Below are 12,460 nucleotides of genomic sequence, written 5' to 3' on the forward strand. Positions count from 1 at the left end.
TGGGACTATTATTTTCTTTCCCTCTCCTGCCATTTATCTATAACACGTGATCCCTGACATTGTGCAGATACACATGCTGTGTGATGATGTTTAGTATTTTATGATGATACATGATGTTTATGATTGTACATGAAGTATATGATCTATATGATATACACCAGGCTTTTCAAACTTCATCTAAAAATGGCATACACAATTTTTCAAACTCCACTTCAAGCATCAGTGCAGGTTTATAAACACAACAGATGTTTTAACATAAAAGCTGTTCCAGATCCCTTCTGAGACAGACAGTCTGATAAACTAGGTGTCCCCAAAAAGTCAGCAGCCAGTACAGGCTCGTGCTCCCTGTTCCAATTGCCGAATGGCCCAGCGGCTGTGGTGGTACTTCAGAGAAAATCGTGCTACGAGTACGCGCTGCGGAGGGGAAACGCTGCAACACTCCGACTGCCCAAGAACCCATGGCTCTGTGCCCATATACTGCATTGCTGTAGCCCAGATGGGGCATAAGAGTCCTATAAAACAGTAACTAAGCTGGGACAGAATCTCCCCACCAACTAGAGATGGCAGAAATGATTAATCAAGAGCTTGGTGGCACAGAAGAATCCAGCAGTGTTTCTAAACTAGACACTGTACAGGACAGCTAAGACTTGGCCAAGGGCATCCTCCAGCTCTCCTTTGTCCTCACCTCTGCCGTGCTTAGATCCAACACCAACTATCTGATCCCTACTCACAAGCTGATTTTGTCCAGCCCTACATGGTAGCAATAGTTTTGGTGAATGATAAGCTGAGCAATTTGCCTTCTGCATCTCCCTGCTGCTGGAATCTACGCTTTACTTTTTGCCATTTGCTGCATGGGGACAGCACATCCTGAAGTCTGACACTGAATGCTTCAAGGTAGTATGTGAAGATGAAAAGACATCATTCAGCCCAAAGTGAGAGATTTATCATCAGTGTTGCTAAAATGATTTTCACCATAAGTCTGCACTGAAAATAATCATAGAATCATAGAATGGTTAGGGCTGGAAGGGACCTTCAAAGGTCATCTAGTCCAACCTTCCCTGCAAGGAACAGGGATATCTCCAACTAGATCAGGTTGCTCAGGGCCTTGTCCAACCTGGCCTTGAACGTCTCCAGGGATGGAGCATCCACCACCTCTCTGGGCAACCTGTTCCAGTGTTCTACCACTCTCATAGTAAAAAATTTTTTCCTAATATCCAACCTGAACCTACCTCCCTCTATTTTAAAACCATTACCCCTTGTCCTATCATAACTGGCCCTCCTGAACAGCCTCTCCCCATCTTTCCTGTTCTAGACCTAGTGCAATTAGATACATTTCAAGTTGGTTTCAATTCCTTATTTTTTCAGACGCGAAGCTTTTAACGCCACAAACCTCATCTGGCCTGGGTTTCTTCATGCCTGCAAAACTGGCACATCCTAAGAAGCTTCACAGTTTAAACAGGATCATGAATCTTGTTGCCTGGAAGCAGGGAGAGGTCATGGTCTACAGACAGCGAAAAAACACAGAAGGTCTATATGAGCTGGATCAGAAATTACCTGTGAAATTCACAGAAAGGCAGGTGCAATGAATTTGGGGCTTTTTCTGTCCAAGAGATCGTAATCTTAAGCCCTACAATGGCTAGTGTGGGTATTTCATCATCCTCATCAACAAAACTCAGAAGTAGGCTTGCTTTATGAAGCCTTCAGACTGGTTGCCCTGTAATTAAGGACACGACCAACCATGTTAGCTCTGACTCACATGAACTTCTCTTACCTGGGGCAGGTTGTTTGATGGGAAGATGAATGAAATGCCCCTGGACCTCCTTCTTCTGTCTGGCTCCTCACGTCAGCCAGCCAGATGTCTGGGATGCAGGTTTCGCAGGGTGCTTACAGTGTGCTATTCCAGAGTGCTTTGTTCTTTCAATTTAAAACAGGAAACGTGGAATGCAGAAGATCCAAAAACTTCAAAAGCAGTTTCCATTGCCAAAGGAGTTCCGTTTCAAATCAAGTTAATTCTCTAGATTAAATATGCAAATCTGACAGTGTGGGAAGATGCTCACACCTTCGAGAGGATTGACGATTTCTAAGGGATAGAGGGATTCAGATTAGTTGGCTGCAAATATCACTGTGGTAAACTGAGCAGTACAACTGTTCCTAAATAGGAGTTTTATTTTGAGCTCCTCAGTTTGAAATGAATTTCTAATAATACCACAGCTTTGCAGATACACAAACAATATAAACCATGTTTCCTTTACCCTGATATACAGAAGATCTGAGTACTACATTCCCCTCGCTTTTCAAACTGTCATTTGCTTTTAAGTTTCCTGATATATTTCATTGCCCATTTTAAATTTTCACATTATAGTTTGGGAAAAGAAAGAACTCAAAGGCTGCAGACTAGACAGGGCTCCAAAAAAGTGTCTTCAGACAGTTTGCTGCTATTTGTCTGCTTTGGTGTTCCTCCTGTCAATTCTCTGTTGACAGGAGTGAACGTTTCAATTAACTAGCATACACATTTGCCCAAACAAACAAGTTTTACAGAAACATGTTATGTTGTTGTCCCCAGGGGAAAAGTCTCTTGATTTTTTCTGTTGGTGTTTCTATTGCCCACTTAGCACATGTTTTAGGCGTGCACTGGATGCTGTCTACCATTCTGCTGACTACTGCCACGCTTCAAATACCCCATTTCATCCAAAACAACACAGTAACAAGGTCTTCCTTGTGTCCACCCTTCAGTGTCACACACTTTTTTATGTTTCAAAACCAGATAACTGATCTGTCTGGATTCACCTGCTCACAGGTGGTCATTTACTGGCAGAACCAGCTCTTGAGACCTCACTGTTGGCCGTATGGCAGAATAGGGACAGGCCAGGGCAGAGGAGCAATAAGATGAAGGAATGCTCTATGTGAGATATCACTGATGTGGCCATCTGTTAGTATAACTAAATGGTATATGGGTTCACTAAGCCCACAGGTCTCCAATTTGAGTTGAAAAATTCAAGATTACAGCCTATATTTTAAAAGGTTTAAACTACATATTCATTTCTACACATACGCATTGACATCTTGAAACGCTTCTGGTTTTACATATTTTAAAAAAGACTTGACGACTGCATAATCTTTCTGTTTTCCTCTATTTGCTTCCCTCATTTTCGCTTTTCTTTGACACTCGCACTTCAGTTTCCTTATGTTTCACTTCCTCCTTTGTCCTGTTCCCTATGTTTTTCTTCTCATGTTTTACCATTTATGTCCCTATTTTTCACTTTTTTTTATCTTCCCCCATTCGCAGACTTTCTCCACTTAAAACTGTCATAGCCAGTTTCTCTCTCTTCCTTCACCCTAAGATCTGAGTTGGCGATGTAGAGTCTTTCTTACACCACTCTATAGATACAAGATATACAGGAGATACATGATAGATGAGAAGCAAATACAGAGCACCAAAAAAAAAAAAAATCATTTATTTGCCTGCTTCAACATGAAAGATCTAACATTTGTCCACCCACAGTCCACAAATGACTCAAACAGTCCAACAGCAATAGCATCAAGCTCTCTAAGCACAGACTGGTCTACCACCAATTTCACAAACAGCTGAGCAACAAGCATTGCCTAATTCCATCCTCATCAAGCATTCTCTCTTCTGCTTTCTGCAAAAAGAAGCATTTTCTTTAAAAATCATATGTTTGCTTCCTCCCTCAGGAAATCTAGAGTGTAAAGGCAAGTTGAAAATATTCCTTATTATGAAACATGGGTGATATCTGTTTTTTCTAAATCCATGCAGAATTTAGAGGTTACTTTTTGTGACAGGACTCTAGACAGATTAACCTCTGGACAGAAACCCAAAAGATGCCTCTTTCATAAAGCTCTGTATAAATAAGAATTTGAGGCTGTAAATGAACCTATATTCCAAACTTAACAACAGTGGCTGATATTCCTTCCGGTACTACCAACACAGCGCAGCTGGGATAGCACAGTCTGTCAGGGCGTGTTAGGAATAATCCATAAACCACATCTAAAACAATCTAGCACACATTGCTCACTAATTCTTAACATGCAGTGACAGCGTAAGCAATAAAAACTCCAGAGCCAGCATATGACGTGGCTGCATACCAGGTATACTACCCTGGCGCTGGAGATATTTAACTGTTCCAGTGACACAATAAATCCATCTGAAAAAAGCCAGGACATCCAGCACTCCTCTGAGAGTTGGCTTCTGCATAGTGTTAAACCAACATGACTTAATTCAAAAGCATAAGCAACTATTAAGAAAGACACAAACCGTGTCCAAAGCAACAAAGCCACAGATAAGACATCCTCATCTTTGCAGAAAAAAAAAGCAGTAAAAACAAACACATAAAACACACACTATGACAACAAAACTCAAACCCAAATCCCCATATCTTTTATCTCCCTGTTTCATTTCAGCTTAATGATACTGTTAACAATTGCAGGTGACAACCTCTCCTTGCAAATGCATTCCCACCCATACGCAGCCCAAGCTCTGTGTATCCCGTACTCACAGACTGTATGGCTGCATTTACCCAGGGATAAAGATAAATAGGATTTTCCTCGCAGTTTTGTTTTTATTTTGGCTCATTCCATTCAAGCATTTTGCTCTTGCTTGTTGTTTTACAAACAGAACAGAACGGCAACTACCGTACTTCCCCACGGCTTGAACAAAGCTGACAATAGATGAGTGTTGCTGCTTATCCTTTCCAGGCTGAAGGATCATTGGATCAGGGAAAATAAGTTAGAATTAGACAGAGGTTCAAAGTCCAAAAAGCAGGACACATGACTAGTGCTGTATCTCAAATGCCTGAGGTAAAGAAGCCTTCCCCGCTGACAGCCGGACTAATACCCCGTACAGCTAACGAGAGCCACCACGTAGCAGACAAGGGCAGTTAAACCTGACAGTAAAGGGAGCAGAAGCTCTTCCACAGACATAAGGAGTGCACCAGAAGAGGAAAAAAAAAGCAAGGGTCTAATACCAGCAAATTCTGATTTGCTCTTAGAAAATCTACACAATAGCCCCATTATGCGATCTGATATATCAGACAGCACAGTGCAGACAAAATTGTTCTGACAGGAAGACAAGAGTTCCTTTAATCTTCGACTCTCCAAACAAATTATGCTCTCTAATTAATACCTGAATCCAGTTATTTATGCACACAAACTGGAGCCTGAATTTTCTGCATCACAGAGGCGTCCTCTTCCCCTACCCTCGCTAGACGGAGCACACGCAGACGCACTGCCATCCATCCATCCATCCATCCATCCTTTCCCTCCGGGTCGGTCACAGCCACCACACCCCCAGACCCTCTATAAAAAGATCTCTCTCTCCCTCCCCCCCTCCATGGCTGTTCTCTACAAATTCAGAATATTGCCCATAAATATTGTTCTTTCTATCACTTTGGCTTTTGGCAAAAGCAATTCAGGTGAGACAAAAGATGCTGCTTCGCAGGCCTGAGAATGAAACAATCGTTCTTTTAGCTGTGGGATAAACAGGAAGAAATTATCTCAGTCATGAAAGAAATGAAGTGATAGTAGTAATACCTCACACTAAGCCAAAATTTACCTTGCCTGAATTTTAGGAAGCTTCTCTGTACCTAGGTGAGATGTAGAGAGACAACTGACTGAAGTTCACACAGTATTTTTCCTTTCCAGGAGGGATAGCTATTTCAACCTGTCCTTCTTACAAACTGTAGAAAACCTACCCTCAGTGTAACACCTCTCTCTCTCTCTCTGCCAGCTCAGGATGTAAATTTTGCGCTACTCTTGGAAAGCAACATGGGTTTTTGAGAGCCGCTCCCATTCAGAAGCCTGCTGTGGGATTCATAGATTCATAGATTTCTAGGTTGGAAAAGACCTTAGAGATCATCGAGTCCAACCATCCATAATCCCCATTAAACCATATCCTCAAGTAGATCATCCACCCTATTCTTAAACACATCCAGGGATGGGGACTCAACCACCTCCCTGGGCAGCCTGGATGCGGCGTGTCTTCAGAGAACCGTGTTTGGTAGTGAGAGCATCTCCCTGCCTAAGTTTCCATCTCACATCTTCTTAGGCATTTTCCAACATCCACCCAATGTGCATTAAACAGTGAGCAATTGAGAGTTCAAGCAAATGATATGGAGGAATGGATAATTAGCCCCTAGGAATGCATCCAGCTACAGTTATACTCCATGAAGGTTAGAGGCCCGATTCCTCCTCATTTAAATCTGATATTGAACGAATTTATAGAGCTTTATCCAAGCTACTAATTTGCAATTTTACTGCAAACAATTTACAATCAAATGAAGTGAAAGCTAGAAGCAAAGAGTACATTAATGACTTAATTTTCCTTTTGCATTTCTCTTCATTTTATCGTCCAGTGAAGACCAATCTTAAAAAATTGGATAATTGGCCAGTAGATAAACACAAACTTTTTTCTTTTAATTATTACTGCATAAAAGCTGAATTGCTGGTATGAGCTACAATGTTGTCTTCTGCTGAAGACAGTCCAGTATCATCAACGTCCAGCAACAGAACCTGGGAAATCATCACTAATTCTCAGACTGAAAATTCATGCTCTAACAAAGCAGTACAAGAAGTATCACAGTATCTGAATACAAAATGTAGTGTTCTGGGCTAGCAATACCCAATTTTTTAAATTATACAGTCACGTGCACTATAAGAGGTTACTTAAAAATACAGTAACTGTTCTGTCAAACAGGAAGCGTGAATGTCAAAGCAGCTTTTGTAATACTCCACTGGAGCTTCATCTACACTAGCAGGGATCTAGGTGCAGCTAAATTAGTGAATTTTTTTTGTTCTTAGGTTTAGAGGCAGTCTAAAGGCACTCACTGGTCAGGTGCAAAACCTCCATCCAGGGGAAGGAGCTAGGATGGGTTATCCTTACAGACGACAGCGGTCAATCTGAGGCTTGTTCCTAAGGGACACTGTGCTGCCCTCTGGAACTGGCCCCAGTACTGAGGTGACCTGCTGAGACGGGGAGAATTCACATGTTTATAAACAGTTAATGTTCTGGAGGTTCAGTGAGCTGAGCTGGCTCAAGGGGCTCAGTTAGCTGCCAACACACAGGAAGCAAGTGGCCAGGAGCAAGGCAGGTCTGCCTCTCCCAGCATCAGAGAGACACTGAGTCAGGCTAACATCTCAAACCTGTCAGGGAAAGTGGGGGTGCTGCTCTTGTCTCAACTCCTTCCATTCCCACATCTCCCATCTCACCTATTCTCATGCTCACCTGACACCCAGACCCCATTCAGATGGCTAAACCCCTCTGGCAACAGTGAGCAGTCAGATCAGCTTAGAGCTCAAACCACATCCTCTGACCAGCTTAACCATCTCAGCAAATATCACTATAACACTGGTCCAGACTGAGCTGCTTTTTCTTAAAGAAATGATCTGAAATTTTGCCCTAACTTAAATGTCCGTGGCTAGACGATTAGCGCAAACTCTGAACACCAAGCTATATGCTGCTGTTATATAAACAAACCATCTGAAGGAAATGTAATAGCTGGAGAGACCTTCTATCATAGAATCATAGAACGGTTTGGGTTGGAAGGGACCTTAAAGATCATCTAATTCCAATCCCCCTGCCATGGGCAGGGACACCTTCCACTATATCAGATTGCTCAAAGCCTCATCCAACCTGGCCTTGAACACTTCCAGGGATGGGACATCTACAGCTTCTCTGGGCAACCTGTTCCAGTGCCTCACCACTCTCACAGGGAAGAATTTCTTCCTTAGATCTAATCTAATTCTACCCTCTTTCAGTTTAAAGCCTTTGCCTCTTGTCCTATCACTACACGGCCTTGCAACAAGTCCCTCTGGCCTTGCTCCAAGGGGTCCATGTCCTTCTTGTGTTGGGGACCCCAAAGCTGAATGCAGTACTCCAAGTGGGGCCTGACAAGAGCAGAGTAGAGGGGCAGAATCACCTCAAGAATCTATGGTCAAGATACCTTAGCCTGCACATCCTCACACAACCTCTGCAGAGAAGAGGACTCAAGCACGTATACAGTAAACTTTCAAACTCATTTCTGAGCCCAGTTCTCTTTATTTGCACGATGCCATTTGGGAAAGCAGCTGCTGTAGGAGCAGAAATCCCACGCGCTGCTGAGAAGGTGTTCAATGTCTGGGGCGGAACCTGCTCTTTTGCCTCCAGGTATACCTGCACTGTGTTTGCTCATGATGAGCCCAAAACAAATGCACAGGAAAAACCTGCAGTTACAGAGCTTGATTCCAGCATGGAGGAACAAGTCTGAGTCCTGTCTGAGATGTGAAATGGCAAGATGCTGAGGCATGTAAATGGGCAGAAAGCTGGGCCTGGCCTAACTTGGCTGAGTAAAGTAAAACAATACGCCATCAGGGAGAGTAATGCAGCAGGGTAAAAAAGTGTGGTTTGCAGAACACACTCTCTCCAATGGTTTGAAATCTAAATGCTTTCTTCTTATAGCTAAGCAAACACAGCACAAAGCATTTCTCTGAACCAGAGGCATGTGACAGAAACCCAAGGTGCAATAAGCACTTTCCCATAAGTGTCCTTCTAGGCTGACAAAAGAAGCAGCGAGAGCCTGTACAGCTGAATCAAGCGTTACTACCCAGATGGAAAACAGTTTCAGCCCAGGTCTTGCTGGGCTGAGAAAAAGAAGGAAGACATGAACTCAGAAAACTTAAGAAGGACATTAAACATTACACCAGTGAACAAAGAACAGCTTCAATTCCAACATCCAAATATCTGTCAAATAGGTCAAATTATTTTCAGGACTGAATCATAGAAAGGTTTGGGTTAGAGGGGACCTTTAAATATTATCTAGTTCAAGCCCCCTGTGATAGGCAGGGACATCTTTCACTAGGTCAGGTTGCTTAAGGCCCCGTCCAACCAGACCTACAACACTTCCAATGAAGGGGCATCCACAATTTCTCTGGGCAACGTGTTCCAGTGTCTCACCACCCTGATTGCAAAAAATACTACTTCTTTATGTCCAATCTAAATCTACTGTCTTTCCATTTAAAACTGTTTCCCCTTATTCTGTCTCTACAGGCCTTGGTAAAAAGTCTCTTTCCATCTTTCTTATAAGCCTCCTTTATATATCTCACTAATGATCTCACTGGAAAATGCTATGAGAAACAGGCTAAGGAAATGGGACTGGGAAAATACCCTGAATGCCTAAGAGAAAAGATAAATGCCACACCAGGATTTCGGAAGGCAGCAATCTCAACCAGAGAGAAAAAGAAAAAAGTAAGCAAATATATCAGAGAGAAATTAAGAGAATGGATGTATTTCTCTATGGTCTCGTAGTCTCTGCAGGACCATACCCTCGTACAAAAAGAGCAAAGTGAACATAGCTGTAATAAGGCTAGCAGCACTTGTACCATTACGAAGGGCTGCATGAGATGCACACCCTTTAGCTGAGGCTTTTGCCCTCCTAAGAGGGAGCACGCAGGAGGCAGCGATGCCAATCGTTAGCTCTCACCACAGAACACTTGGCAAAGACAGGGAGCAAAACGCGGCCGCAGTTTTGAATCACCCTTTGCACTCTGCTGCCCACCCTGCAGCTGCTTCATGGTGGTCCAGCCTTCCAGCACAAGGCAGAGGAGTAGAACAATGCCAATCGCCAGTGGCCCCAGGGCTCGTTACAGCAGTCACAGGCTACCACAGCTTTTTCTCAGGTGCAGAGATTACCCAGATACTCTTCTCTTCTGGTCTTCCCTTCTCTGCAATCACCTTTGAACGCACAACCACCAGTCTAAAAGCTTTCCACTACCCAATAAATGTTTCAATCGTTTCTCTGTGATAATGTGTCTTAAGAGTTTAAATGAGCTAACTTGCATTTTGGCACCAGCGCAGGGCAAAAAACTTTCAGAAATGACCTGTGAAAGGTATTTGTGAAACAAATTTGTCAACTGCTTTGGCAACAAATTACCAAATGAGAGATTAAGCTGCACAGGCAGAAGCATAATTGGAAGACATACATATACGCACAAGGAAGGGATCATTTTGACCACCCAACCAGGAGGACCAAGTGGATGAGGCCCTACATAGGCAGATAGGAGTTGCTGCTCGTTCACAAGCCCTGGTCCTCATGGGGGATTTTAACCACCCTGATATCAGTTGGAAAAACAACACAGCAGGGAACAAGCAATCCAGGGGATTTCTGGAATGCATTAACGATAACTTCCTTATCCAAGTGACAGAGGAACCAACAAGAAGAGGTGCCATGTTAGACCTCGTTCTTGTCAATAGGGAAGGGCTGGTAGGTAATGTTGAACTCGTGGGTAGCCTTGGCTGCAGTGACCATGAGATGGTGGAGTTTGAGATCCTCAGGGCAGCTAAGAGGGAGAAGATCAGCAAGCTTGAAACCCTCGATTTCAGACGAGCTGACTTTTGCCGCTTCAGGAACCTCCTTGGTAGTGTGCCATGGGATAAAGCCCTGGAAGGACTGGGAGCCCAAGATTGCTGGTTGACTTTCAAGGATCATCTCCTCCAAGTTCAAAGGCACTGCATCCCTAAAAGGAAGAAATCAGGCAAAAACACCAGCAGACCTACATGGATAAACAAAGAACTCCTGGCTAAAATCAAATACAAAAGGGGATTACACAAAGCATGGAAGCAGGGACCGGTAACCTGGGATGAGTACAAGGAAGTTGCTCGTGTACTCAGAGATCAGGTTAGAAAAGCTAAGGCCCTGACAGAGTCAAATCTGGCCAGCAATATTAGAAATAACAGAAAAGGATTTTACAGGTATGTGAGAGAAAAAAGAAAAACGAGAGAATGTGGGGCCCCTCCGGAAAGATACAGGTGACCTGGTTGCTGAGGACATGGAGAAGGCTGAAATTTTCAACAACTTTTTTGCCTCAGTCTTCACTGCCAACCACTCGAACCACACCACCCAAATCACAGAGGATATTGGCTGGGTCTGGGAGAGTGAAGAACCACCCAGGGTAGGAGTAGATCAGGTCCGGGAACACCTAGAGAACGTGAAGGTGCACAAGTCCATGGGACCTGATGAGACACATCCACGGGTCCTGAAGGAACTGGCGGCTGAAGTTGCTAGGCCACTAGCCATCATATTTGAGAGGTCCTGGCAGTCTGGTGAGGTTCCTACAGATTGGAAAAGGGCAAACGTAACCCCCATCTTTAAAAAAGGGACCAAGGATAACCCGGGAAACTACAGACCAGCCAGCCTTACCTCTGTGCCAGGTAAAATCATGGAACAGATTCTCCTGGTAGCTGTACTAAGGCACGTAAAAAATAACCAAGTGGTTGGTGACAGCCAACATGGCTTCAGTAGGGGCAAGTCATGCCTGACTAATTTAGTGGCCTTCTACGACAAAGCTACAGCGCTGGTTGACGTGGGTAAAGCAACGGACGTCATTTTCCTGGACTTGTGCAAGGTGTTTGATACTGTCCCACATGACATCCTTGTCTCTAAAACGGTGAGACACGGATTTGACAGATGGACCACTCGGTGGATAAAGAACTGGCTGGATGGTCACACTTAAAGAGTTGTGGTCAATGGTATGATGTCTACATGGAGACCAGTGTCAAGCAGTGTCCCTCAGGGGTCTCTTCTGGGTCCAGTGCTGTTCAACATCTTTGTCAGCGACATGGATGACAGCATTGAGTGCACCCTCAGTAAGTTTGCCGATTTCACCAAGTTGTGTGGTGCTGTGGACTCACTTGAGGGAAGAGATGCAATACAGAGGGACCTTGATAGGCTTGAGAATTGGGCCAGTGCTAACTGCATGAGCTTCAACAAGTCAAAAATGCAAGGTCCTTCACCTGGGTCGGGCCAATCCTAGGCACAAATGCAAACTGGGCACAGAGTGGGTTGAGAGTAGCCCTGAAGAGAAGGATTTGGGAGTGTTTATAGATGAGAAGCTCAACATGAGCTGGCAGTGCGCTCATGTGGCCCAGAAGGCCAACCGCATCCTGGGATGTAACAAGAGAAGCGTGGTCAGCAGGTCAAGAGAGGTGATTCTCTCCCTCTACTCTGCTCTTGTGAGACCCCACCTCGAATACTGTGTCCAGTTCTGGTGTCCCCACCATAAGAGAGACATAGATTTGTTGGAGTGTGTTCAGAGGAGGGCCACAAAGATGATCCAGGGGCTGGAGCACCTCTGCTACAAGGACAGGTTGCGGGAGCTGGGATTGTTCAGCCTTGAAAAGAGAAGACTTCAGGGGGACCTAATAGCTGCCTTCCAATACCTGAAGGGAATTTACAGGAAGGCTGGAGAGGGACTTTTTACAAGCATGTCCACTGACAGGACAAGGGGAAATGGGTTTAAGTTGAAGGAGAACAGATTTAGATTGGATCTTAGGAAGAAATTCTTCAGTACGAGGGTGGTAAGACTTTGGAATAGATTGCCCAGAGAAGTTGTGGATGCACCCTCTCTGGAGGTGTTCAAGGCCAGGTTGGATGGAGCCTTGAGTAGCCTGATCTAGTTGAGAGGCGTCCCTGCC

Source organism: Tauraco erythrolophus, chromosome 5 (assembly GCF_009769465.1).
Source record: "Tauraco erythrolophus isolate bTauEry1 chromosome 5, bTauEry1.pri, whole genome shotgun sequence".
In the NCBI taxonomy this organism is placed as follows: Eukaryota; Metazoa; Chordata; class Aves; order Musophagiformes; family Musophagidae; genus Tauraco; species Tauraco erythrolophus.